Source organism: Passer domesticus, chromosome 1 (assembly GCF_036417665.1).
Source record: "Passer domesticus isolate bPasDom1 chromosome 1, bPasDom1.hap1, whole genome shotgun sequence".
Classification (NCBI taxonomy): domain Eukaryota; kingdom Metazoa; phylum Chordata; class Aves; order Passeriformes; family Passeridae; genus Passer; species Passer domesticus.
In genome coordinates, this window is record NC_087474.1 from 74,521,552 (window position 1) to 74,548,110 (window position 26,559).

The following is a 26,559-nucleotide window of genomic DNA, read 5'->3' on the forward strand; positions in this document are numbered from 1 at the left end:
AATATGTGCATATGTCATGTCTAAAATCCATTAATATATATATGTATGCATGTATATGTATGTATGTATATATAAAATGCAATTGAACTGCTTGATATACTAAGATAAAGAGAAAAGGGGCTATAAAGGTCAGAGTCATGTAATCATTAAGGTTGGAAAAGACCAAGAACTTGCAATAGAAAACACTGATAGAGTAGTTAGGGGAGGAGAAAAATAGAAGGAAAAAAGCTGGCATTTCTTGTCTTATTTTGCAAACCTCACTGTGGTAGGTAGATGTTCTAATCACCAAACTGTCAGCTGCTTGTGCAAACTTGCAGGCTGTGACCCCAGCCCAGCTGAAGGGAACAGCAGAGCTCCTGTTGACTGGGGCAGGGCCAGACTCTGCTCCAAAGCCGTGTTTTTTCCATCATTAGTCACAGCAAATCTCAGGGGCTCCAACCGCTTTGGGCAGGGTTGGGTACATGGTATCTGGCTGTGCTGGTGGGGCATGCAGGAAAAGGGAAGAGGTGACATGGCTCTGTACCTGTGAGATCTGGAAAATGCACAGAAAGCACTCTATGTCACGGCTGTTTAGGCTGCTGTGCACTTAGCACTGGAAGTTTTATAGAAAGGCAAAATATACAATTCAATTACAACTGCTGCAATGCAATCCAAGTTGATCTAGTTTCTCCCACATGAGCTGACCACAATTTTAAGCTTGGCATAGCCTGAAAGCTTGAGGAATGTATTTCCAGTAATTGCCAGGCCACTTCATTGTTTCTGTGTATACATAAACACTAGGCTGTGATCATAGTGGTCATGCTTGAGCTGCTATCTGAAATTCACTTGTGCTATAGGGATTGACTAATCTGGTTCATACTGACAGCAGTTTCCATTTACTGTATTAGCTCTCTTTGACTGCTAGCGCCGTGTCTCCAGCTAGACTCGGAAAACAAAAACTGTTAAGAACTACTAGGCACACGAGTCACGCAGCAGAAAACCCATGTGTCATCACAGGGTCCGTGACTTGTCAGCTCGGGAAATCAGGCTGGGTGGCAGAAGAGCCATTTATAAGGTGCCAAGACTACCAAGCACCTAGTGAGGAACAACAGGCAGTCATTTAGTTTTAAAATATACGGCAGAAGAGTAGCAAAGAGTTGGTCTTCTGCAGCCTCAAGACATGCTCTTACTTGGCCTACATAAGCTTCTCCCTTGCTTTCTGTTTCTCTGAGTACTGTGTGTAAGAATATTAATCCCTAAAATCTGCATCCTTTTGTTGCCAGCCAAAGTCTCCTGTGAAGTCGGTAGGTTAGGGTTTTTTCCTGTTTCAGCTTCAGTCTATGCAGCTGTTACAACTTCTTTAGTGCTGGGCAAAATAAAGCTCCCAGTTAAAATTGGTGCACTTCTTTATTCCTTCCTAGCAAATCTATTTCTTTTAAGTTTTTCTCAGGATATTGATTGTTGGTAATTTAATGTGTCTCAACCGTGAAAAGCTGTTATGACAGTTTCACATGCTATTGCAGTCTTTTATTTCCCCATTCACAGACAAAAATGGAAGATTTTCCTCACTGGACTGTAATATATAATTCATCTAACATTACTCCACTCAGTAGCCAGATGCTGCAAATTTCAGCAGTTGGACTATTATTTTAAAAGAGCCCAGTTTGTAATTATTTGACCTGTTCTTCCATAAAACAATTAGCCCAATTAAATGAATCTTCAGATAGCAGAGCCAAAATTTATGGAAGGATGTGATTAATTACTTTGAAATTCTGCACATATAATTTAGCTTGCGCTTAGGGGAGAAGTGGAAAAATGGTTGGGGTCTTCAGCATCCCTGCCAGTCACAGCACAGGAGCTGAGGTCTCTAAAGAATGCAGATAGAAATAAAGTTATATCTACCTTTCTGCATCCTCTGGTGTCAGTCCAGTCCCTGACAGCTGTCACTTTGCTAAGAAAACAAAAGTTATCAGCCCTCTCCCTGCTGCTGCTGCTTCTCCATTTTGGGTTGAGCTCTCCCTGCTGGGGAAAGTGTTTTTCCAAGGTCTCCACACTGCTGTGCAGAGTGAAAAGGAGACCACTGTATGTCCATGGGCAGCACCCACTGCTTGTCTCTGGCTCCCATCACAAAATAGCAGGCTCTTTATGCTCCCAGCCAGTGTGACTCAAGAAGTAGAAGTACCTGATGTGGAGATGAAAACTGAAGTGCTCTACATAAGTATGTGAAGGAAGTTATACAGGGAAAATAAGTTAATATTTGTGTTTGCTTTTCTTTGAGAAGTCTGTGCTGCATTATGTATGCTGCTGAAATAGTGTACCTGACCTCAGAATTGTTAAAATTAAGAGTTACTTATACAGCCTTTGCTCAGGGGTGGCAATGGGAGCCTCCATTTTTGTTAGGAGCATCCCCAGCCTGCCTTCCTGCCCTCCCCAGCACTGACTTGCCTCTCCTTGTCTTCGGCCAGCAGTGGCTCAAGGCTTTCCCCCTGCCAGTGCTTGACTGCTCTCCTGGTTTGAATGAGAAGAACAAATTGGGGTGAAGAGTTGTGGGTTGATCAATATGAAAAATTCCGAAATTTTTTGTTGCTCTGGTTTCTTAGTGGCAAACATAATTTGCCTTTTCTGTAGATTTGGGGAACTGGGTACAGTGATGTAGCATTAGATAACTCTTTTCTGTCTCCAAAATAGGTGTTTGTGAGGTAGTCTGTGATGCAGATGTCACTTCACACCGTGAGATTCTCCACATTGCTTTCCTTTATCAGGATTTCAGCTCAAGTACTGTAGAGAAAAGTAATAGATTAAGATGTGTCACCCAAAGCAAAGAGTGATTTATTCTTTACTTAGTTGATATTGATGTGAAATTATCAAGTCCATTGTTAGTGAAAGCCGAAAGCTGGCATGATTTTAGTCCAGCTAAATTAAAATATATGGTTCCACAGAAACATGACAAAGTACTGTGGTGATAGTTACAGACATACAGAATAAAGGAGAATTTATGGGTGTGGGGCTTTTTTTCAATGGCAAACAAGGACCAGTTTGAAAGACAGAGGAGGAGGGAAGAGTTCAAAAAATAAAGAAGTGATCCAACATTCCATATGCAGAGAAAACAATTTCCATGCCTCTTATCAAAAATGTGTTAAATCAGCTAACATTGATATAACTTCAAGCAATTAGGAGCATGCTAATAATGATATGAGTCTTCAGCTGTAAATAATTACACTGCCTCAAGGCTATGCTTTAATTTTTGGCTTGCTGTATCTATAAACAATAATCAAACTGCAAAGCTAGTTGTGTTGTTTTTGTTCACAATTTGTGAAATGATTTCTGTACCCTACAGTGATGCTGATGGCTATTTTGACCTTCAGGAACTCCGGCCTGTGAGGCTAAGAGCTAATGTGTACTTCCATCGATCTGAGTTACAGGCACACAGCAGGTTCCTGTGCCTGTTCTTCACAAGTACAAAAGCTGCTATCGTCAATCAGTGTGTGTTGTGAAAAGGGGGCTTGCTGCTGAGACTCAATAAATAGGGACATTAGGAGGAAATGTTATAATTGCTGCTACCCACATCTTGTTAATGAGTAATGTACAGTTAGACTCCATGCAATTGCAGCTAAACTGTTTATACAATTTATTCTTATGTTGCAACTAACATTTAACATAATGAAGTATCATAATTGCAGCCATTAAAGTCAAGATTAAGATTTGTTTAATTAGAATTAAGAAAATGTGGAATAGACTTTGAAAATGTAGGGTTTACTGGGTAGAACGTGCAGCATGTAGGGAAATTCAGAGAATGGGTATTAAAGAGCTTTGTTTGTAGAAAAACCGTGCTGATGGGCCACAATTCTCCTGTCACTTACCCCACTTTTGGAGCAGCTCTGTTGAAAAACAAACAACACAATGATGCAGGTGTAAAAATGGAAACACAAGCTGGCCTTGACTTCTGACTCTGATCTTAAATCCTCTGATCAAATGTAGACCAATATTTGTTTAAAAGGCAATGTGTACTCCTACTATAAGAAGGCTTTCTATTTCTGTGTTAAATCATACCATCCAAATGCAGGCCCTCTGCTTTCTCCCTGATGGGAATCTGAAATAACTTTGCATTAATGGGGAATTAGGAAAGGAACAATTCCTTAGACATGGTACAGAATGGTCATGTATATATAGTGTTTTAGAAATAAAGTAAGTAATTGCTGTCAACTCTCTTGAAAGACTCTACACATAGAAAGATTCAAGCAAGCACTAGAATTTTGGAAAAAAAATGAAACTAGACCTATAAAATAGCAAATGTACAATATATTTGAAAATTATAATAATCTTTTGTAACAACATTTATAGATGGCAGAACCTTAAGGCTTTTAAATAGAATAAAATCCCATGTCTGATTTCTGATGGAGCAGAATAGACAATACGTTGGAAAAGTCATGTTGTTTTTGCCACAGCTTGATTAGCTGGGAAGGGCCATTGAGTGGGATGACTCTCCCAGGGCTGTTATGTCCACAGGAAACACCAACACCACCATCAATAATCCCACTTCCATATAGAGAAAAGCTTTCCCATATGCAAATAATGTTGTGGTTTTGGTTTGACTGAGAAGTGACTATTGATAGAAGAACCCCTGTTTTGATTAAAAAAAAATATTGCAAAATTTGCTTTACTTTCACATCGTGATTTGGATTTTTCCTTTTTCTTCTAAAGGCAAAGGGGCACAATATGACTAGATTTGGCATGGACTGGTTAACTTGGTGTTGTAAGGGTTAACTGTTTTGTTTTGGGGTGCTGTGCATTCTCTTGTGAACAGAGGGCATTGCAGATCATAACATACCAGTATAGGATGCTCAGAAAAAATATAGTTTCTTTTATTATGTTCTTTATTTCTAGAACATTTAAAGAAAATATGTGTTACATTCAGGTTGCATTTTCAGCTTACTGAGTAAATGCATTACTATAAAGGTTTTGATAATGGCATATTAAGAAACTCACTGATCATAAATGCTGTAGTCAAACATGATAATTTATGCAGAGAATAATTATAGATGACAAACAGAAACAAGGGCCAATTAGGACGATTATTGCTGTAGTGTCAAATCAAATGAAGTTTTTATCATTCTTGTTTTCTCTAAAATAAATAACAACACAAACCTGTTGGTCAGCATTTTGAAAAATGAACTGAGCATCTCTGAATATTGTTATGATGCTGAAGGTTACCAGCAAAGTCAGCACTGGTTATCTGAGATTTAGAAGCCCATTGATTGCCTTTAGAGGGGTCTCTATAAATATGGAATAAAATTGACATTGATTTCCTTTTTTTTAGGAGGGGAACCCTTGCACTGTAAGATAAGAGATATATTCAAGTGGATTTGATTAAACTTGCAAGACAGTGAGCTGTGCTGTTCCTATGTGTATGCTTTTTTGACTTTCTTTCAAAATATACAAACTAGGAGCTCAGTGGCAGCATTATTAAAGGCTGTTTTTTAAAAAGAAGTTGAAATATTGCTAGGTGAAACATGGTTATTTTGTTCTTATACATGAGACATACACAGGTAACATGGATTCTCCCAGAGTTATTTTGTTTTGAAAGCTGAGGACCACTTAAGGTTCCCTTGTCTAAACTTTTGGAGAGGTACTGAAATATTTCCATGGTTCTTTAAAGACCCTTTTCACCTCACAATTTATTTCCCTTCCAATCTGGAAGGCTCAGTTCTGAACTGGCTTGGAAAATCCCCCACCTTTTCTTCATTATCTCTTAGGTAACTTCACCTTCCCTTTCCATGCTAGTAGGAAACCTAAAGCTTAGGGTTACCTGGAAGGAGACTGGAAAGAGCTGCCTGAGTTATCCAGTGAGGCCTTGGTAATCACAGCTCATGACTAATCCAGAGAAAAATGCCTTCTCTGAGTGCCAGTACGGCACTGTCAGTAGGGAGCTCTGGGATGCTGTGCCAAACCCCTCTTGAAACCTACAAAGGCTGGTGAGGTGCACTCTCATGTAGGTCTTCTCATCAGTGTCCCAGGTCCGTGCAGTAGCAGGAAATTTTCTAAGGTAGATTGCCCTGGTGGTTACAGGCAGGGACAAAAATTACTCCCCCAGTCATTGCTGAATGGATCTAAGGAAATTTCTTTCCTGACTCTAAAATTGAGGAACCAACGTTCGTCCTGTGTGAGAAGAGCATACTAGGCAGGCTTTTAATTGCACTAGGATCACCAGTCCACCATGTCTCCACCAATGAAATCTCTTTTTGTCTTCCTCCTTAGAAATCAAACTAGTCATGAAATAGAGTAGGGGAACAAAAACTGCCTTTGCCCTCTCATCTGCTTATAGCTGGCAACTGATAATTTTACTCTTGAATGCTCCAGTTCCCTTAAAAAAAGAAAGAAAAAAAAAGAAAAAAAAGAGTTCGGGAGCTTCAGGCACATATTGTAGAGGTGAAGTAGACACATTAAGTGGTATTTTGCATAAATCAGAATGTGTTCAGCATTTTCCTTTCTGCCCTTTGGAGAAGACCCTTTCCTGAGTGGCACAGATTCACTGTGTTTTACTTAGCTGAGGCCTTGCTGGGAATTACTTTACTTTCTAGCCCTGACGGGTGTGTTTTTGTGGGGTTACAAATATGACAACAATAAGCCTGATGCAAATTGTATCTCCATTAAAGCTATTGTGCCAGAGTAGGTAGCACAAAGGGTTTCTAGCTGAGTGCTACCCCCCTGAGCTGTGTTGTTGCAGCTTTCTTTGTCCGTGGCGCCTGGGATGCCGGTGTCCTCAGCTGACTCCAGCTGAAATAGGCAAAACAGCTCTTGGCAAATCTTCATGTCCCACTGTAGGGCTGTGCCCACAGCCAGCAGGGGATGCTCAAAAATGACCCAACCGCCCCTGCTCCCTCCTCCGCCAGACCTCTGTTGGCATCCCAGGAAATTAGGGTGTGTGACCCTGTCACGCCCTGTGAAATTATTCCTGTCTTTTATATCTCATGAAAAAGGCAGCTTTCCTTTTGCTGAACTTGGTGATCTGGTAAAAAAAAAAAAAAGTAATAGTGCAAAATATTTTTGTCCTCTTGCAGCAAGAAGGGAAAACTTAAACTGCTACAGAATGTCTCTTTAGCTAGGAGTTCAATGATAATGACTGCAGAGAAGCAATTTCAGTACTTCCCAATGATTACAGGTTTATAGTTTCATAATTATTTAATGCTCGTTAGATATATCTATTTAAGAATGCTTCTGTTGCAAGATCTCTTGCTAAGCTAATTTGGAGTGACTCCCTGCCAAATCAATATCAATCTTCTGGCAAATATTATTAAATATTTGTTTGATACCTATTTACAAGTAGGAAAATAATTTTGCTGCCAAGGGATTGTAAATGTGTGAAAAAACACTCTGACAGCTTACTTCACTCACTGTCTACAAGCCGGCGTCTGCATGCCAAAGTTGGAAGACTAAGATGAAGAACATAATTAAGGAAACATATGAAGGCTAGCACAGGGTTGGAGATTAATTAGCTGCGCGTCAATAATCTCATCAATATCCGATTAACAAATGACACATTGCCCAATGAAACATATTGATTCATTCACACTCCACACTGTTAATAAATTGAAGCTGCTTTGCTAAATGAGAAAGCTGACAAAATAATAGCTTCCTAATACTTCTCCAGTATTGTGATAAAAATGTAAAATTAGCCCAAAGTATACTTAATTTAGCAGCACTGTCACTACACTTATGAAGCTTGTTAGTACAGTAGTGGGGAAGTTTTTTTATCATTGAATTGTTACAATGGATGCACTAATATGTGGATGTATGCAAAAGTAGAGATGGAAATGTTATCATTCATTTGGAATGGAATTCTTAGATAATGTGCTTTGGCAGAGGTGACATAAACCTTCTGTATAATCTTGGACTGGAGTTTTAATGGGCATTTTTTGTTAAATGCAAAGTATTAGTTATACTGTGTTCCGTGCCTAGCGTTCAAAAATGTCACTGAAAGTTTTTCTTTCACTCATTTAAATAGAAGTGGTATCAGTGTGTTGCTTTGTGAAGACCAGATAAAAAAGAAATTATTTTTGAAAATTTTGAAATCTTGAAGAAAGCAGATATAAAAGTTAAGGAGCTCTCTTTTCCCTCCTATGCATTGGGACCCCCAGTTTGCTCCTACAAAAGAAGCCCTGTGCAAAAATGTGAAAAATATCTGCAGATAAAATATGCTATTTGCTTGTCTTATTAAACCATCAAAAGTATTCAAAACTACAGAAAAATTCAGGAACAGAAAATACTGACAGTATGTTTTTGCTATGGGACTAATACTCGTATTTGAAAGAATACTGTAATGGGACTACTGCAGTAGCAGCTTGTATTGGATGTGTTGCAGTTCAATAAAGCATTTGTTAGAGGGATGGAAGAACCACTACAGATATCAGGATCTGGACATGGTTTTGTTCAGTACAGCAATAGGAAACAATCCCTTGTAGTGGTTTTGTGGAAGGGGATATTCTTGTCCATGAACTACTTAGTAAGATCAGTGGGGCTTCTGGTGTGTTTTTTTTTTTTTTTTTTTTTTTTGTGGTTTTTTAATTTTTGTTTTGTTTTATTTTTTGTTCTTTAAATGTAGAATTCTTCCAACCAGGTGAGGAAAGCCTAGCAGATGACCTTCTTCCCCTCTCTCATTTAGCCACTCACAAGTTCTCTGGCTCCCTTGGTGTGAGCCCACATTGCTACAACAAAGCAGCTGTATCCCAGCTTATTCTAGCTGTGCTGATGTTTGCAGGATCTCACCAGCACTCCTTGCTGTCACCAGCCAAGCCCCATGATGCTGCCACCTGCCAGGGCAAAAAGGACACAAAGGGCAGGTGGGCACAAAGAAAAACATTGCTTTAAACTTTCAACTTATCTGGACCACTTTATAGGACATTTGGAAGATTTGAAATCCAGAGGCCCAACCATTTGCTTTACTTTTAAGAATTATAGTGCTCCTGTTAGGACTTTTTTGAGTCATTGTTATGCATTCAAAAAACCTTAAATGTTCGACCTCACAAAAAATTTTATTGCTGTGATTAGAAATTAGTGATCAAGAAGGCTCATTTCAGTACTGTCCTGTTCTTGAGGATTGTTCCCCTACAGTGTGAAGTGTTATTTTCAACACAATTTTCAACAAACTTGCTAATGTTTGGTCCATCTGTAGCTTAATTAACTGTCATTAACTTTTTAGGGCTCCATGATATCCTGAATAGCTTGGAACAACCAATGATTTTATTACCAATCTTAATATTTAGAGTTCCCTGTGGAGTCGTGTATGGTTCATGACGAAACCATTATTTACAGGATTAAAATCACTTGGAAAATTCTGTTCCTTCTGACTGCACTGAGATTAACACATCCTTGCAGTCTAGCTTGCGATAAAAAAAGGGTTTTATGTGAGGTGTAGCACTTTATTCATTTAAAGAAACCAGAATTATGTCTAAAATGTCAACAATCAGAAATGCAATGTACCAACACCTACTCTAGATCAATTAAGGGTAGCCTGCTACTGCAAACTGTTATCATTTAATTTGGTTCTGTGTTGTGTTAGAAACAGTCCTTGTAATGAGTAATTATTTGAACATAGAAGTACATGGGTAGTCCTGCCAAATCTGTGGCATTGGTCCTAGCATTTATTGTCGTCAAGTCATGAAGGATTTCCTTGTAACCAGTGTTGTGAGAGTGTTAGGTAGTACTATTAAGGGCTTTATCTGAAATGCATACGTGAACAGAAGTTTACTAACAGGAAAAAAAGGAAAAAACAATATCTTATTTGGTCTCTGGCTACGTTTGCAGCCTGTGGTAGTCACTGGGTAAGAATTTAATTTCACAGAAATTGTTTCATGTTAGGAGACTTTTGACACTAGTTGGTCTGATACCAGCTGAACTTATATCATGTTTCTCATACACTCACTCTTTTAAAACTGAACCTAAAAATACCCTATTTTCACAGGTATGCTTGATTTTCTGAAGCACTCACATATTAAAAATTAGTGAGCTGAGGTTTGTCTTGACACCTTCAGGCTGAAGGAGCATTTGGAGAAGTCTCTGGTGTTGTGCAGCCCCTTGGCATGTGATTTGTTAATCTTTGTGACTCTTACCTCGCTTAGGAGAAGTCAGTGGTGACCATCTGCAGCTTCCACTGAAGGCAATATAAAGTTTCAGATCCTTCTGCTGCAATCTGAATGCTGTGATCTGTGGATGCTTTGCATGCTTTGTCCTCATATAAATCACATTAATATCTCTCTCCATCATGTAGATGAGGAGTACCCAGGAGCAGTAAGTTCTCTGAGGGGCACATGTCCACCAGATATCAGGAATCGACTCTGGAGCAGTTCAGTCATTGGCGTAGCTCCTGACAAGAGTGGCAATATTTCAAAAGCAGTTAATAAGGGTGAGGATACATGTCTGCCTCCAGAGAATGAGCCTCAGAAACCAGCAGGAGGAAAACCTAATTGGAAGTGTCAAAAAAGGAGGAAAAAAATTAAAAATAAAAAATCCATTGCTATTAGACCTACAGTATGCTAAGACCTGAAGGAAAACTTAAGTGAAGCTTCTGAACTTTAGCTGGTGTTTGGAGCTTTCTGTCATTTACCTGACAAGTCTCTCAATGAAGCTTTTTCTTGTTACCAAAATGGGGATCTAGTGGATGTATGCTTGTGCAAATCCTCTTTCTTTTTTTTACCCGCTCTAGTTGCAGTGCATTTGAATATCTTTATAGCCTTTCTTAAACACAGCCATGGTTCTAGAAATAATCTTAAATTTAATGATTTAGGTAGCCAACTTGGAGAAGTGTACTCTCTCTCCCCCTTTGATCTGAACTTGTACGGACTATCCAACTCCTCCTACTCGTTGCATCTTCACTTTGAAAAGGACTAAAATGAACATTCAAGAAAATCAAATTAGTCCCATAATCAACACTGCTCCTTGGTTTCTCATCATGCAAGAGTGCTAATAGCAACTGGCATCTCCAAAATTTTTCCTCAATGTGTTTTTCTAATCTTAGGGATTCCCCGAGCAAGTGGTAATATGTGTGTGTTCAAAGGCTTTGCTGGGCTTCTCTTCCAGGAATGATTCTGCCCATTTTCAAGCCTGTGTAAACTTGTGTTATCCACAGTATCTTGTGACATGAGTACTTAACCATGCCACATGCAGGAAGTGCTCCTCTTTACTTCAGATCTACTACTTGATTATTTCATTGGGTGACCAGTGGTTCTTGCATTGCAACAAATAGTGAGCAATGCTGTTTTTTCCAAACCACCTGCTGTTTTATAGAACTGTCAGATGCCCACTCAGATCTGTTTTGCAGTAAAAGAATTCAAGACTATCTAATTGTTTCTTAGACAGAAGCCATTCGATATCTTTGATCTTCTTGCTTTCCTTCTTATGTACTTTTTCTAGTTTTATTGTACCTGCATCTGTGCTCATGCTTGCTATTCTAGCTGTGCATCAAAGGTTGATTTGACCTGGCAGAATGAGATAGTGGATGTTGTCTCTGTAGTAATTGGCAATAAGATATCAAACTGCCTAACCACAACCTCTGCTGTACAGTCTGTGGCACGGTGTTTCACCTGTGCTGCCTCCAGACTTTAGTTCTGTAATTCATCTAGACAAAGAATCGTTTGCATTTCTGCTACATTTATATCTGTAGTTTGTTGTTTCCTACCATCTTACTCTTTCACCTGGGTCTGTTGTTTTTTCTTGGTATTGGAATGTCCTGGTGTATTCTGTCTTGTGCTTTGAAACCTTAGCTCAATAGTTCAGACCTTAAGTTTGGCAGTAATTGGTAATGTGGACAAAAGACTAATAAAAAAAAGAAGTCCTAAGCTGCTGTTTCTTTGGGAAAAGATTTCTTTAGAAAAGTGAGGTAACAAATGATACTTTTGTCCTGTTTTCACTGTTGTAGGGACATCAGGATGCTGGATATGTGACATTTCTACTTCCTCCTTTTGAGCACCCCTTTCATGCATTTCATACAACACCCTGGCTCCTTATTGTTAATTGCCACAGCTTCATTTGTGCTGTCTGCACAGGTAATGGCTTCCTTTGGGTCTGTTAAAGCCCTGTCTTTAGGCTTCGTGCCTTGGTCTCACTGATCCCAGCTGTCCAGAGCTCATCCTTGCAGCCTGCCTCTCATCTTAAACATCTGTTAGTTCTCAAGTCAATGAGGAGTAGATCCCTTGTATGTAACATTCCAACCTGAATGACAGATGGGAGGAGGATGTGTGACAGTTGCTGTGCCCCAAGACAGTTTTCTCTAGGGATAAATTTTTTATTGTATCTCTAAAACTCCCTGTGCTATAGGCTGGGTGTGGGGATACTCTTTGCCTTCCATCAGGGAGTAGCACGAAGATGGTGGTGTGTTGCGTGGAGTTCCAAGTTGAGGAAGAAAGGCTGACTATGCTGTGATGATACCAGCAAATCCTGTGACTTCTTTGGTGAGGAGGTGGGGTTCCTTTTCACTTTTTGGCAGACGGAGACCAGGCTGAAGTAATCGTACAGTGATAAAATGGTTGGGGTTTGATGTCACCTAGTTTCAGCCCCCTGCGATGGGCAGGGACACCTTCCACTAGACCAGGTGATTGAAAGCCTCATCCAGCCTGGCCTTGAGCACTTGCAGGGGTAGGGCATCCACAGCTACTCTGGGCAACCTGCTCCAGTGTCTCATCACTCTCACAGTAAGAATTTCTTCCAAATATCTAACTTAAATATTGTTTTTCCTGGCATGAAAAGTGACTGATGTTAAAAGCCATTGTTTTGTTCACTGATGCTGGGCAGTAAGAGATGGGGATGGATGAGCCAGTCCTATGTAGAGTTCCAGGGGCTGAGGGCTCTTTGCTGCACATCAGGTATTGTGCTTGTCTCTGTTCTCCATCTTCAATATAGGGTCTGCAAACTTTCCATATGCCCTTGTACTCTGCTTCTTTTATCTCACTTATAAATGTTTTGGGAAATTAATGTCTCTTCCAGAATATTGTGCACAAAATTTCCTCATAGAGGCACTAATACATGTGGTGTCTCTGGCCAAGCTTGTTAGATACATACACAGTATCACTTGAATTGATCTAGAGCTCATAGGGTAAGCAGGAGAAATGCAGTGTTTCCTTCATGTAAATTCTGGCTTTCGTGCTATACAGCATTTCATTGGTTGGTGGTAACTCACTGAAATGGTAATTCTTAGAATTAGACACTGAAAACAAAGGGCTCTTTTTAAAATAACCAAATCCAGCAATCACAAAGAATGTAGCTTTTGAAAAAACGTCTTGTTTCCTTGAATCACATTTTCCTGCTAGTCCTCAGCCCTTTATTGATGACAGATAGAAAAGGCTGTTGCTTGTGTTAGTTGTAAACTTCCCTTTGTCAGAGCCCTTTCCACCATCTGTCATTGCATAACTGTATGTTCCCAGGTTTGTAGCTCTAATGTGTTTTTGCTGTTTTGTGTACAGTACGTTACAAGTTATAAAAGCTTGAGTAAATAATTCATGTAAAAACCTTTGTAAATATTGTCAAACTGTGGAATAAATGATTTACTAAGAGGTCTCTTGGCTCAGCCTAGCAGCTTTATTACTGTAACTTGTTTTGTAAACAGCCTCCTCCCCCCCTCCCATTTTTTCCATCAAGTGTCTTTGTGTAAATTCTATTGCTAAGCACTAAGATGCATTTCAATCACCATAAATAATGCAATGTCAGTGCTTTAACCACCTGGAGACTCCATTCAGAAGTCAGCCAAAGGTGTAGTTTGTGTGAGACCCTTAAGGGTATATATTTTCAATGCGTGTAGAACAGTGTACTTCCCACTGTTTTCATAGCTGATTTCATTTGCTGGAGATGGCTCCATCTCAGCTGGAATGTGGTTTCCTGACAGACCTCAGGTTTCCAGAGAGCTGGAACCTGTGCTTCATTTCATGTCCTATGAATAATCTGCAAACTGTGTTGAGCAAAATAGATCAGGACCTAAGGTTATGAGAGGCAGTCCTGAAAAACATCAGAGTTTTTCCTAGCTTTTTAAAAAAGTGTTGTCTGAATGGTCAGAGGGAATGAATCAGAAACATTTGTTGTAAATGAATAATATGAGTTTGCTTTGATGTATTCATGAGCCCCTTGTTAGCCTTCTGAAAACACAACTGAAAATGAAATGTTTCTTCAATAATACTGGAATGGGAAAATGTGTTACATCTGAGTCCTTATGGGCAGGCATAATTGTGTGGCTGCATGTGCTTGTTCTGGGTTTGTCCTGTGAAATACAAGCACACTTGACAGATGTGAAACCTTTGGTGAGCAACTGCGGAGATCATGATACTGGGAGCTGTGGACAATCCATGTCATCACATTGACTCAGAATTTGAGCTTAGGCTTGAGTGACTACATGTCTGAATATCCATATTGGCTACATGCTGTTTTTCCTGCTGACTCCTGGATGGAGTGTGCATATTTTCCTGACAGGAAGAGACAGGCATTGCTGGAGAGAGCACATCACAGTGGACTGATGTCACTGCAGGTAGGACAAACACAGGCTGTCATGGGTGCCCTGGCTCTGCAGATTCAAACAGAGGACAGCACAGCTGTTGGATGAGATGGACATGGCCAACTCGCCTTCTGCTCGAGGGAGACATGAGCTGGAATTGTCCTGCCCAGGCACCTGGTGCAGCAGTTGCAGATTAAGGTTTGCAAGCTTAAGGATGATGGGCAGCTGTGGGCATAGTTTTAAAGTGATCCCAGGAACTGGTGTAGTCACCAGGGAAGCAGAGCAAAGGGATTTTGATGGCTGCCTTGGTGAGCTTCTTCCCTTGTCATGCCCACTTATGTTGTCACCACTAACCCCACTTTACTTGACTCTCAAGTTCCATGAAAATGGACTATTCCCTAAAAAGCCTGGAGGTCACCTGTTTGTGTCACTTGACCATTTTCCTATGTAGTAGTGCAATCCAGCTTAAAACCCCCAATAATTGTTCAAACTTATAGGTTCAACAACACATGTCTTCAAACTCTCCTCTTAGGAAAATGATATTTTCAGAGTTAACTGATTTGTAGTGGCTTTGTGCCAGACTGATCTGAGCAGCTTTTGATGCTCACTTACAAACCTTTCTGACTCTGAGAATGGTGGAAATCATTCATTAGCTTAATATTATTATGTCTGATATCAAAGCTACCCAGAAATGGTGGAGAGCTGCTTTTTGATTGTAGAGATGGAATTTTTAACCTGTTTTAGGTAAGGAGTTGCACATCTTCTAATGACTTATCTGGGTTCAGGCTCCAAGAAACAGAGCAACTAAGCTTTCACTGTCTTGAGAACTAAGGTTGGACTTCAGGAAAGAAATCTTTTGGAGAACGTAGGAATAGATTTTTGTATATTTCTGTATGTCTGATGCAATGAGGAAACAATCTCTTCCCTCTGGCTTTTTAACTCTTATACAGAGAGAGCTGTAGTGTTCTGGGTAAGAATGTAACCAAGTGCATGAGAGAGAAGCAGCTGATAATGGCAACCTTTGATGATGCTGAGCTGATGAAAGAAGAAATAATGGTGTATCGCCTACGAGTTATTGCTGGTAGTTTCCATAAAAGTTAAGTAAATTAAGTCTGAGTCTCAATTAAACAACATCTTGTCTGTCTTGTCTGCCCAGGACAATACATTGTTTGCTGTGAATAGACCACCCGAGGGCTGGTCATGTGCTTTGGTAAAAATCATAGCTTTGTCAAACAAAGCAAAAGACGTAATTATAGCATTTTTATATTAAAAAACCCACCCTATTTTAATTATTATTGTGCATTTCCAATTAGAATTGTATTAAACTGTTGCCATTAGAAACTTTAAAAACATGAAAATAGCAAAAGGCCAGAGACAAGAGACAAAAAAATCCTAAAAGTTACCCAGTCAGATATGGCCACAGAATACAAAAAATGCTCTCAAGGGTGTAAATGCTCTCAAGAGTGTAAATAGTTGCAGTATGATGCTTAACCATGTCCTTTATTGGTGTTATGAGATCTAAATTCTGAAGTCTAGATAGCATAGTGTTTTAATATCTGTGAAATATAAAATGGATGCAGATTGAGAAGAGAGTCTTATTGAAAGATCACTTTCTAAGCCTCACACCTCAATAAGCCCAAATATAAAATCCCTTGAGATTTCTTTTTACAGTGTACATGCACAGGCACCACTTTTTGTTTTCATACACAAAATTATTGTATCAAAGATTTTGTTTGGGATGCTATGTTTAAAACTTCTGTTTACCTTTCATTGGTTACTTTAAAGCCTGATCCTCTTCTGGTGGTGCTTTTCCTATTAAACTCTTATGTGGGTTACAGGTTAGCCCTTGGAGACTGATCTCTGTTCTGCCCTGTGATAGTCTCACTTTCAGTGGAAGCTGCTTTTACTGTGGGGTGGCTCTGTGTGCTCTCACCTTGACACTGCTGCACTCTGTGGTCACCTTCTGCTGCTAAACATCTCTGGAGACTGGAGAAGGAACATTTTAAGTTAAAGCTTTCCTGGGTCTTCCCAGTATTCTCTTGGCTGGTGGACCTGCCCAAATGACCTTTGCTTCTCCCTGTTGCATTGCTGTGGCTCTCCATAAGACCCTGATGGAAAGGAACTTACAAGCACCTGTGCAACTCTGATGACATCAGGGAATACAACCCTGCTTATTCCAGTGGCCTAGGCACCCTGATATTTGATTGGGATATTTTTTATATCTCCTTGCTTGAAATAGAAATTGATCCTGTACGAACTAGGAGAAACAGATCATTCTGTGCTTCTGCTTCTGTTGTGGTTGTTTAAACACAAATCTATTGGCTGCTGCAGCACAACTATAACTGGTGTTCCCATGAGGAGGAAAATACAGAGGAAGCTCCATTACTTTGGATGGAAAGATAATTTCTGTGCCTATTAATTATGCAGACTTAGGCATTGCATCATTTGGATGCAGTTCTCACTTCTCGGGGGTTAAATATTCAGCCAAGTCTTTTAATACTGTCTTGCTTTGGACTTTCCTTGTATGTCTTCTCAAACTGCCTTGTTTTTATATTATTGCAACCTCAAAAGTCTCAGGCAGGGTCCTGCAACCAAGCATGAGAAGGGCAGCATGCAGAGCAACAAATACTTTCTAATTCCAGGCATATACAATCCAAGTGCTAGAAAAGGGATGATAGATAAATAAGAACAAGAAAACACAGGGAAAAATCCAAACAATAGGTATGGTACATCAGTAACCCATTCTAGGGACTAGATCTTCAGCATTGCATTGCATTAAAAGAATGTAAGTTTTAGTCATATACTATTTTATTTATTGCTTTTAAAATTTATTATTATTATTGATTTCATGGTTTGTTCCTAACATGCTTGGACATTGCAATCTTCATCTTTAAGATGATGGACTATCTCCTTTTTTGTCTGATCAGTGAAAAAGAACAGTGTTTGTATTTAATTTTTCAAATATTTATCTGGATCAAATAGGTCACTTAAAGTTTTTGAGCAGATTATTTTATCAGAGAAGAATTGTAAGCTAGCTGATTGCAGCAGAGTTTCTGGCATGGTTGGAATCCTCAGGGCAAGGCCTGTTTCCACCATCTCATCCCCTGCATTGGGGAGAAAGATTGCGGTGACACAGAGCAGTGACAGACACCTTCAGCTGCAAACTTACAAAAACTCAGTTGAACATAAAGACAATCTAGAGTATCTACAGTGTGTGCAGTATCAGCTGGTGCTGGCAGTGGACTGGGGCAGAAAGCCAAAGCTGTTTCCCTGGCACAAATTCCCTCATCTGGACAGTCAGAAGGGAAGAGCTAGTGGGGACTGAACATCCTTTGCTGTGCCTAAAGGGTGCTACAGGTCAGCATCTTACAATGGGGTTGTGCTTTAACAGCTGGGTTGTTGAACACACCATAGAATACAACAAGGGCTGTATATAATAGCTGATGTTCTGCAACCCCAGTGACTCACTGTGTCTCTCCTAAGGAGAGAAAGTCACTGGAGCCACCTTCTGTGGCTGCCTGAAAGGCACACCTTTGCAGGTCCCACCTGGTGCTTCTCACTTAGCACTTGATAAAAATCTCCCCTCTTGCTCCTCTCTCCACTAACCATGTGCCAAGAAACATCCTTCTGTCACTGCTGGTTCTATGTGCCAGGTGGATGGACATTGCAGGAGGTTTTCATCATTTACACCTTGCTTATCAGCTACTTCTGCTTCATGATGCAAGTATCTTCTCACTGTCAAACCCCCTGGCAGAAATTACCTTTGATTAGTTCATTCTGTGGAGGTTATCCAGATACGCTCTTCGATAGTAGTGCTGTCACATTTATTTCCCAAGTAGCAGTAATTATTATTGAAGACAAAAAAAAAATTTAGACCCCATATTTAGACCCAGTTATCAATTCTTTTAGGTATAGGATGGTGGCTTAGTACTGTTTTCTTTGCCAGATTGTCTGACTGATTTCTGGAGAAGAGCATCATGTCCCATGGAGGAGCTGGAGAGGTTTCTATTGGTGACGGATTTGCTCTGGCACCTGATGTGCGTGCCAGCAGCCATCTCATCAGGGGGACGTGGACGTCACTGTCACCATAGAGACAGCAAGGAGGATTCGGTTTCAAAAGGTGAAGAGAAGCTGGGAAGTAAGAAGGTAAGCTGGGTCTGCGTCTCAACTCATGAAGGATTTTAAAGCGATGCTGTATTTAAAAGGAGGCCACAGTAGAGGAGAACTGTATTGAATATTTATACACGTGTGCAAATGCGCATCTAAGTATTGCTTCCTTTGCATATATTTACATGTATTCTTTTGAATAGACTTGGGTGCAATAGAACCCAATGCATGTTTTTGAGAGCCTGTTAGTGTTCATTTTGTGCTCCTCCAATTAATTCTTCTTTTGCAGGTGATGTAAAAAAAAGACTTGAATTATATTTAAGTTTTATTTTAAGAAGTCATAAAATATCCACTGCCTTAAGATCTTCTGTTTTGCATAGGAGCTGAGTGTGTGGAGTGTTTTAAATTAACATTGTTCACTTCTACCCCTTCTTGTGGTCTTCAGTTGTGCTCTAGCAATAGTATGGATGCAAAGCAGTGGTGAGTGTTGACAAGCAAGGTAGGGATCAGCCATGAGTCATTTTTAATCACACGGGACTTTTAAAGCCTGAATCTATACTGGCCTGGGACAGCTTGCAGATCTCTCTCTGCCCACTCTTATATCAGCAGATCAAATCACCCTTCCTCAGGGCTTACCCCATCCCTTGAAGATACAACCTCAGTGATGCATGGACCCTGTTTAAAGCTTCAGTTTGCACGCTTATAATCCCCAGCAGCGTGCTGACCCCAAAATCATGTCTCTTACACCTTGGAAGCAAAAAGTAATTCACAGGTATGGCTCTGAGGGGAGTGGTGACAAGGAGGAGTGCAGCCAGCAGAGTGACAGATGAACTCTTGAGTAGTGCCATATAAGCATTACCACAAAAAGGGAGGTAGAAGGCTTATAGGGACTGATAAAAGACCTTGTCTGCAATGCCATGCAGTTCTGGATGCCACTGGAGAGGATGGGGCTGGCTGTGTGTTTCTGATCTTGGGCCAGAGATGCTCAACAGAGCCCTTGAGCTCCTCTTGTCGTTGCCCAGCCTGCCACAGCTCGAGCAGGAAATAGCCAGAGTACAGCAGGTTTTTAAACCATGACACACTTGTCTTGACAGCTGGAGGAAGTCTGGCGTGGGAGCCAAATCTCCTGGCTTTGTGTCAGCTCTGGGGTATCTTTCCTGTTTTGGGAATTCCCCGCTGGGGAGGTACCACTGCTGTTTGGAGCAGAGCTCAGATCTCAGCCCCTGGGGCTGTCCACTCTGGGAGACGTTTTTGGCAAGGATAAGTATTTTTTGCTATTTCTGAGTCTCTTTGACTTTATAAATAGCTAAGTGACAAGCAAAATTTTGGTATTCACCCTATGGCTGAATTTTCCGCAGGGATGTTTGCATGTGTGCGTAATACCATTTATATTTATTATTCCTGCTGCTGTCGTCACTCACACGTTTTCTGCAAGCAGAACAAAGGGCTCCCTTTGCAGTCAGCTCATGGTCCAACTGCTGCACAAAGACAGTGGAGGGCATGGAGAGTGCCTGGGGGGCACGAGGAATCCTTGAGATAACATTGCTTGGGCTTCTGTTGTCAGACCTCTACAAACCATGATAATACATGTAGGCTTCATGCTAATGAGAGGCAGCCAGGGTGTATGTGAAGAACTGAACTGTCTATTTACATGCAGCTGGGGCTTGTGTTTTTGGGGGTGCTGTTGTTGGAACATGTAGGGAGCTGGCTGCCTTCTGTAACAAATTGCATTTTAAACTGATTTTATCTGATGGCTGCTGCAGGATCTTGTCTACCCAGATTTTAGTCATTCACCCTGACTTCTGTTTTAGGAACCTTCTGACCAAATTGATCTTTGGTATCGATATAAAGATCTGTGCTGGTGAACTTTCGGGTTTGACTCACCTTCTGGGATCAGACTATGTCTCAGTTACGGTTCACTCTCATCATTAATCATTTGATCATGCTTTTTTTGAGAGAACAGAAACTGTGATTTATATTAGATTCAGAGTACATCCAGTTCACTTCCCAGTCTCCCATGGTGGCAGTGGTCTCCAGCTGTTTCAGCAAAAAGAAATCCTGCAATAGGCAGGAAGGAGATAAACTCTCTAAGCTGTAATATAAACTTTGCTTTCTTCAACAGACAAACCATTCTCTGAGAACTTGATTACCAATTAAGATTACTACAAAGCCAGACGTTAAGAGGAGAGTTAGATACCAACATTATCTAGCAGATCTGATCTAAAAGGTTTTACTGATGCAGAAGCCACTTCTGAGTGACAACAAAAGGACATAAGGATGGGCTTGACCTCCAGCCTAGAGCCCTGAACTTGGCACATTTAATCAGCTACTCCTCGAGTAGAGGGGCTAATTAGCCACTCCTCTTGTTGCTCATTCCTTGCAACCTGCTCTTGCCACAGCACATGTGTGTTTTGTCTGGTGGGGGAGAATTGGGAACAACAGCTCTTCTAAAAAGCACCACCTTTTTCCCCTCTCTTGTTAGGGGTGTCGGTAATATAATTCCTCTGTTATAGATCATACCTCTGCTGTAATGCTTCTCACTTGACTGCATATATGAAGTGGTCAAGACCTGCATCTGGAAATTATGTAGTAACAATATATTTTTTCTTCCTGCCTACAGCAGGAATATTTATATATACCAGATTTTTGCCATGGTCTTACGAGGTGGTACAAGAAGTAAAGCCACAGGAACTATCTTACTTATGGTGTTATTGTGTGATATTGTCATGTCTTCATAAGATTTTCTGAGGTTTTCTTTGGCTCAGGCTGTTAAGATCAGCTGTAGTTGTGTTTTTGCTTTGAGAATGAGGGAGTACATCTCTGCCATCATGCCACTGGGTTTGCTGGCATGTAGCTAATTTACGAATTTGTGTTGAAAAGGTAGGAAACAGAAAATGTGAAACTGATGCTGGGCATGATTTCAGAATATAGAGATGTTTGGTCACTGTCAGCATCTGTGGCGCATTGCCCAAAATTAGATATTGCTTTTTCTCTACACACTTCCATACACTGGGTTACATGCTTGGAGTTTTCAATTGCCTTTGAGCTCAATCCTTCAAGTGTCATTTAAGATACTTACAAGCCTGTTTATTTTCACCTACGTTCATTCTGTAGAAAGATGAAAGAAGCAAAATAACTGTTCTGAGTGCTCAGTGTTATTGTGTGGGTATACAATCCCTTTCCATGAATAAGTGGACTTTGGGGAGGGTTTCCAAGTGTGTCTAAATCCTGCTGTGCTGTCAGCCTTTCTCTCAGATTGGGCTCCAGCCAGCAAGGAAAAATTTTCAGGCAATCCAGCCAGGATTTTTCCATGTGATAAAGGGAATGATGAAGAACTCTAAGCCCTGAACAGATGACTCAGTGCCTCTGGTGCTGAGTTAGACCTATCACTGTGCCTGTTGCAGAGGCACGCAGTCCACACCCAATTTCATCCTCTGCCCACACACAAATGTGTCATCTATCTGTGCATGATTGAAGTGCTCGTATCAGACATGTTTACCTGGAAAAATGGTGGGAATTGTCCTAAAAGGTTATTATATGCTTCTGATTTCTTTCCTCTCTGGTCATTCTGTCCCCTCTTTGGATCTGTTGCACCTTTTAGGGAGTCCACTTTCGCAAGTAGGTCTGTATGGAGGAACGGTATTTGCAGGGCCATTTGTGAGTCATGTCAGTCTTAAGAAAACATAGTGGGAGGGACCCAGTGAGATAAAACAATGTATGGAATAGAAATGTATCACTTTGCTTATTTTGGGTATATATATTGTCTCTTAATGCCAAGTATTCCATGAAAATATTAGTTTGGATTAGTGGAATTGATAAAGGCATATGCACTTTGTTTTTATGAATAGCAGAGGATTAAAATGTGGCTGTATCTGGTATCCCTATGCAAGTCATGTGAGGTTCAGTTCAGTTCTATGAAATTTAGTGCTATGAAATGAATTCACCTTCACCACACTGTGTAAGAGAGGTTGTGATATCATTCAACTATTAGGAAAAAGTGACTTTCTAGGCCAAACGAATGTGAACAGGTGTATCTTATGGTTTGACATTATAATTACAAATGCATAAGAGATGCAGCCTTCCACAGCCTTGATCAGAACTTTAATGTGTGCTTGTGTGTATCTCTGAGGTTAGGAATGCTAAGCAAGGTTCTCTGGCTTTTGTGAAAGATGGCCTCAAGCCATCCTTCAGAGCACAGGACATCCTTAGGCAAAGTATAATGAGGATTTGTCTCAGAGCAAAGGTGGAGGCTGAGGCCTGGTTCATGAGAAGGTGGTTTCCAAGCCACCCCCACTAGAAGGGAAAGAGGAGATCGGATCTTCCGTCTGGGAAGAGTTTTTCCAGCTGCTGCTGACAGAACAATTGCTTTCCAATGTTAAACACCCTAGGGCTGGAGGAAAGGAAGATTTCTTCCGTGGAACTGGGAAAAAAAAAAAAAAGACGGAATAGAAAGAGAGGGAAAATTAGTTTCTCTAATCTTCTATACCCTTCAGAGCACCCTTCAGAATCAATGCCTTCTGAGGAAGGGATACATGGAGGCTTTGTAGAAGACCAAGGTTTAGAGCATCTATCATTAATTTTCTCTTGGTTAACTTTCCTTTTTCTGCCAGTCCCAAGAATTCCCAAAGTAAACTGAAACCAGAAGATTTCAGAGTCCTACTTCTGAACCCAGTCATGGCTGAGTCACATCCTGCCTTACCTGACATTGCACAAATGACCCAGAGAAAACGGCATGATGTGACTCCTCTGTGGTAACTTAAATGAGAAGGATGGTTGTTGGCATGCGTTTCTCAATGTGCGGTACAGCAAAATACTTTTTTGGAGAACTGTCAGCAAAGGCCATTGCAGAACAAAGGAGGTACAGGCATTAATCTGGGATAATGATGGGCAAGAGGTATCAGGAGGATCTGAGACGATGTGAGTCTCTTAACATGTGACAATTTTTACTGGAAAGCCAGGAGCACAGGTTTGACTAGTTCCTAAACAAGTCTAAACTTTTTGGCTAGTATTTAAGAAACAACTTACAGTATAAATGGCACAATACAGAGGAAAGAGAAAGATCTTTATCAGTCATTTTCACTTTGGCTTTAGTTAAACTTTATATATAAAAATATTCAAATACAACTGTGTAAACATACATCACACTATGTTGCTAGTCTCTGAGTTGAAATATTGTTACATAGGAACGGAAAAAAATAGGAGCAAAGCATTTAATTCCACAACATCTGCAAGTGACAGGAGGTGTTAGGGCTTGGTGTTGGGGCCATCTTTGTTGGGGATTGGATAGTGGGATTGAGGACAGCCTCAGCAAATTTGCCAGTGACACCAAATCGTGTTGTGCAGGTGACACAATGGAAGGAGGAGACGCTATCCAGAGGGACCTTGACTTGAGAACCTTGAGAGATGACACTGTACGAAACCTGTGACGCTCAAGGCTGAGTACAGGATTGAGCACCTGAGCGGGGACAATCCCAAGCACAAATAGGCTTGGGTGGAGAATAGATTGAGAGCAGCCCTGAGGAGAAGGACTTGGGGATGTTGGCAAGAAACTCAGCATGATCTGACAGTATGTTTTTAAAGTCCAGAAGACCAATGGTGTCCTGGGCTGCATCAAAAGAAGTGAGACAAAGTCAAGGGAGTTGATTCTGCCCCTCTCCTCTGCTGTCAAGACCCCCAGCCTGTGTCCAGTTCTGGACTCCCCAACATAAAGAAGGGACCTGTTGGAACGAGTCCAGATAGGGCCACAACTATGATCATAAGGCTGGAGAACCTCTCCTATGGAGTCAGGCTGAGAGAGTTGAAGTTGTTCAGCTTGGAAAAAGAGAAGGCTCTAGGTAAACCTTAGAGCAGCCTTCCAGTTTCTGAAGCTGGCTCACAAGAGAGCTGGAAGGTGTTTTTACAAAGGGTTGTAGTGATAGGACAAGAGGTAATGGTTTAAACTGAAAGAAGGTGGATTTAGATTAGATATTGGAAAGAAATTCTTTACTGATATTGAGGTGAGGCACTGGAAAAGATTGCCCAGAGAAACTGTGGATGCCCCATCCCTGGAAGTGTTCAAGGCCAGGTTGGGTGAGGCTTTGAGCAACATGATCTAGTGCAATGTGTCCCTGCCCATGCTAGAGGGGTTGGAACTGGGTGATCTTTAAGGTCCTTCTGGCCCAAACCAGTTTATTATTCTTTGAAATGCAAACAGCTTGAACTCCACACAGTGTTGTGGTTTTGAATGTGGGACTGTCACTACCAAAAGCCTCCAGTGCTCAGAATTTCAAGCGCACTCGCTTCTTGAGTGTAACAATTGCTGGGAGAAACTGCATTAAAGAAGTCAAAAGTTTTCCGCATAAGTCAGAGACTTATCCTTTATGAGTACAGAATGATGTAGCTCTACTAAAAAATTGTGGGTAACAGTCTGTGGAGGCTGAAGTCCTGGTGCAAAATCCCTGTTAATATTCATAATCCCTGTTAATGTTTTTCCTCCTATCACCTACAACTGTTTCATGTAAGAACAGGCAGATTTACTGCTGATATGAAGCCCTATCTGATTTGGTTTCATATGGCCTCCTCCTTCTATATCCATGATCATGCAACCTTTCACACCCACACATGGTTTCTCAATTTCCTTCACTGCCCCTTTCAAGTATCCTTATGTTATATCAAGCAGCTGCTTGTGTTTAGTAACTTTCTGCACCTGTGGTGCTTTTGGTGCAGGACACAGAAGTAGAATTTCCTCACTTGGCCATGTTGAGATGCAAACTGTGCCCCTGTGCTCCGTGCTGGAAAGTATTCAGTACATTCAGTAGCACCATTTGCAGATGGTGTGAAAGAAGCTGCTCTCAAGGCATCTCGTCAGCATCAAGGATGAACATTCGTGGTCCAACCTGAAGCAAAATCTTTGACACCCTGATACGAAAACAGCTTGTTCCTGTTGCCTGTGTGCCAAAGGAAGCTGTTTCCTAGTAGATGAATAGGGTATGAAGTGCAAACTTCACATCGAGACTCATGTAATTGCCTTGCATGTTTCAGGAGAAGGGAGATTGTATGTTTCTGGTCAGCTTGCATCCAGATGGCAGCTTATAGGTGCAGATTTTTTTTTGAAGGATGCCAGACAGGCTTGTTTTTCATTGTAGCTGAAGCAGGGGTTTTACCTTGCTGCAACTGTTAGGTTCCTTTCCTTCTCACCCCAAATTTAATTTCTAAAAATGCATTTTCCCCATCACAGGAAACCAATGACCCCAGTTGCTGTGATCAGGTGCAGCCATGACTGAGTATGTGGAAAAACTCAGATCCTGTGCCCAACCAGCTGTGCTGGGGCAGAGTTTTCCTTTTCTTTCCTGCAACTTTTCCTGCTCTGTCAAAGTACGTTCTCCAGGGAATGGCTTTGCTGCCATTCCCAGTGGCTCTTTCAGAATCTACTTTCGGATTCAGCCATGGCGGAATCTGGGGGTTTGAAACAGGTCCCCCAGCCTGGATAGCTGTTCCAACTTATGTGTCCATGCCATCCATCAATCTTAGAAGTTAAGCTTGGAGACATGTCCAAGATTACACAGTGAACCTGAATTGAAGCAAAGAACTGAATCTAAGTTTTGGGTTCAAGTAGAATATCTTGGTTTCTGAAACCTGCCTCCTTCTTGTGATTTTTCTGCTTGGAGAGGGCAGGAAAAACAAAAAGTTAGTACTTTAACATATTAAGTATCTGCATATGCTTTGTTGTGGGATCTATGGGATAGCGAATCCAGTTTCATCTTTTTGTTAAGGTGAACCCATCTTTGAACTCATTATTAAAGACTGCAAAGTGGTTATAACTCTTATAAGAGGACAAAACAACTCTTTTGAAAAATATAATGTCAATTGTTTTTGCTGGTGGGATGACCAGGAAGACACCGTGTTCTGATCTGTCCTGTTGCTTCTCAGTATTATTGTTGTCATAAATGCTTGATGGAAAAAAGGAATCAATACAATGAAGTGTCATTGCTTGCTTCATAAAACCACTACCTTAAATACTTTAT

At 40.8% G+C, this 26,559-nt stretch overlaps 1 protein-coding gene across 2 annotated transcripts in view; it reads left to right on the forward strand.

The window, feature by feature from the left end:
* The window catches only part of LOC135303298 (uncharacterized), a 205,314-nt gene that overhangs the window by 63,774 nt on the left and 114,981 nt on the right, over positions 1 to 26,559 (forward strand). For both annotated transcript variants that reach the window (XM_064424951.1, XM_064424955.1), the window contains exon 2: positions 18,396 to 18,595. The gene's annotated coding sequence lies outside the window, so the exon portion shown is untranslated. The remainder of the gene's footprint in view (positions 1 to 18,395; positions 18,596 to 26,559) is intronic.